At 36.0% G+C, this 3,144-nt stretch overlaps 1 non-coding gene across 1 annotated transcript; it reads left to right on the plus strand.

Annotated features, from left to right (window-relative positions):
• Positions 1-2,773: 2,773 nt before the first annotated feature.
• Positions 2,774-2,880, plus strand: LOC114902299. Its single transcript, XR_003795468.1, has one exon. It is a non-coding gene; the product is annotated as a U6 spliceosomal RNA (small nuclear RNA).
• Positions 2,881-3,144: the final 264 nt, after the last annotated feature.

The raw sequence follows: 3,144 nt of genomic DNA on the forward strand, positions 1-3,144 counted from the left end.
CTTATGCAACCTCATGGCAGTAGAATTTCCTCCTCTCATCTTCTAAGTCCTACAGTATCCTCTGTATCGTTTTTGATATTTTTAACCAAGGGTCGGGTCTGATTCTTTTTTTTTTTTTAATTTATTCAATTGTCATCAGAACACTTAACATGAGATCTATCCTATTGACGAATTTTTAAGTGTACAATATATTATTGCTAACTATAAGTACAATGCTGTACATCAGATCTCTAGAGCTTCTTGCTTGAAACTTTGTGCACTTTGATTAGTAATTCCCCATTTCTCCCTCCCCCCAGCCCTTGGTAACCATTTGATTCTGTTTACTAGACTGGTTTACTCAGAGGAATGTCAAAGACAGGCAAGTGGGCCCATGATAAATAGGCACTTTCTACTGGAATACATGAACTGGTCCCTTTGCCTTTGGGTCTCAAGGTCCTTCTCAACACAGTCTCTTTATTGTTACACCAGGTCGCTTCCAGTCCATTTCTGCCAGTACTTTTGACTCTCTTTGGTATTATTTCCATGTCACACGTAGGCCATGGGGACTCCTGAGCATTGTCTCAATAAAGCTGTTGCAGCCCTCTGCCACCACCTCTGTCTAGCTCATGTGGAGCTGCCCCAGAGAGTCCAGTTTACTCCTAGCATTCCTTAAAAGTGAAATATAAACAAAGACCAATCAGAATGGAGATATAATGTAAACAGTAAGTGTGTTCATAACTGTGGGAAATTCGGTCACTAACCCCAGTGTTTTCAAACTTCCTTGTGATTGTTTGTAAGCAACCTCCCATTAGTTGGCTTGGAAGGCATAGAGTGGAGGATTAGGAAGAGGATGCTACTCTATGACCCATATGCTTTGTTACTGTCTCTCTTCCACAAGCCATCTGGTGGAAGGGGAGTAGGCTACTTACTTATTCTTTCTCTAAGTAACCCTTCAACAACATGCTGGCACCTAAAGTAAATAAGAAAACAGAATTTGATTGTCAAAGATGAGAAATGAGTTTCTTATTTTAGGGGGCTTCTGTTCAGTGAGTGATACACATTGAATAGACATTTTTCCAAAGAAGACATGCAGATGGCCAAACACACATGCAAAGATGTTCATCATTAATCATCATTCATCAGAGAAATGCAAATTAAAACCACAATGATGTATCATCTCACACCTGTCAGAATGTTTATCATCAAAAAGACCACAAATAATAAATGTTGGCTAGAATGTAGAGAAAAGGGAACACATACAATGTTGGTGGGATTATAAATTGGTGGAGCTACTGTGGAAAACATTATGACAGTTTCTCAAAAAATAGGAATACAGATACCGTATGACTCAGCAATTCCATCCTGGTGTACATTCAAAATAAAAACAAGAACATAAATTTGAAAAGATGCATGCACCCCAATGTTCATAGCAGCATTGTTTAGAATTGCCAAGATATGGGAGCAACCTAAGTGTCTGTCAACAGATGAATGGATAATGAAGATATGGTATACATATACAATGCATTACTATTTAGCCATAAAAAAGAATAAAATTTTGCCATTTGTTACAATATGGATAGATTTGGAGGGTACTATGCTAACTGAAATAAGTCAGAAAAAGGCAAATACTGTATAACATCACCTATATGTGGAATCTAAAAAAAACTAGTGAATGTAACAAAAAGAAACAGACTGATAGGTACAGAGTACAAACTAGTGGTTACCAGTAGGGAGAGGGAAGGGGGAGGGGCTAGTTGATAGTGGGGGGTTAACAGGTACAGCTACTATGCATGAAACAAATAAGCTATATGGATATATTTTATATCACAGGTAGTATGACCAATATTTTATAATAACTATAAATGGAGTATAAACTTTAAAAATTGTAAATCATTATGTTGTACACCTGTAACTTTATATAATATTGTAAAATATATGAAAACCCCATCTCAATAAAGTTGGTACATATTTTTTAAAAAAGGGTAAAAAGCCATGGGTCAAGAAAAATTTCAAGATAGGAGAATATACCTAAACATATTTTAAAACATAATGATCCCTGTTACACATGCACCAACTAAGACTAAGCCTCTTGAACTATATTTATATAAATTAAAGTTGTAGTTCTTCTAGTTTGGTTGTTTACATGTTACTAGAGAATGTTCTAACATCTACCTGGCCTAAATCGTCTACTGTAAGGTTACATTTGAACACTTCCACTTGGCCTAAGGTTTCCCAATTAGAGTTACTATTTGGGTTTAGATGGCAAAAGTGAAGTTGTTCTTTCAAGCCATCCATATACTATTAAATACAAATGTTAGAAAGTACAAAATTTAGTCTTCTATTAAAATGCCAAGAGCATAAATATATTTGTTATATAATCTTGTTGCCAGTTGTAAAAGCAGAGCAGAAGGGACTGTGGTGGAAAGGATAAAGAATATGTGAATTTTTATCAGTAAAAAAAAGAGTACCTAGACCATTCATCATTTTCAGGTCTAAGTAGCCTACTGGGAACTCTGGACATACAGGATATAACAAAGGAATCAGAGTCCCCAAGGTAAAAGGATTATTAAGGGGAGTAAAGTGATGCTGGTCACAAAAGCAGGGTAGGAGGCAAGAATGCAACACAAAACTCACACCAACAGACTATCATCTACTTCATTCCACTTTTTGCTTCAGTCCAGCTCTGTCTCTAACACACACACACATGCACACACACATAAATATATCAGTATAACTGTCACTCTTCAAACTATTGGTGTGAAAAATTAAATATTATAAAAAAGAAATCACATCAGTGCTCACTTCAGCAGCACATATAGTAAAATTGGAACAATACAGAGAAGATAAGCATGGACCTTGCACAAGAATGACATGTGAATTTGTGAAGCATTACACATTTTTAGGCCAGAAGGGAGTGGCAAAATGTATTTAAAGTCATGAAAGGGAAAAACCTACAACCAAGAATATTCAGCAAGACTCTCATCCATATTGCATGGAGAAATTGAAAGCTTTGTAGACAAGCAAAAGCTGAGAGAATTCAGCACCACCAAACCAGTTTTACAACAAATGCTAAAGGAACTTATTTAGGTAGAAAAGAAAAGGCCACATCTAGAAATAAGAAAATTACAAAATGGAAAATCTCAATGGTAAAGGCAAACCTATAGT

This window comes from Monodon monoceros, unplaced genomic scaffold, assembly GCF_005190385.1.
Source record: "Monodon monoceros isolate NGI ecotype Baffin Bay Population unplaced genomic scaffold, NGI_Narwhal_1 Super_Scaffold_1, whole genome shotgun sequence".
NCBI classification, from domain to species: domain Eukaryota; kingdom Metazoa; phylum Chordata; class Mammalia; order Artiodactyla; family Monodontidae; genus Monodon; species Monodon monoceros.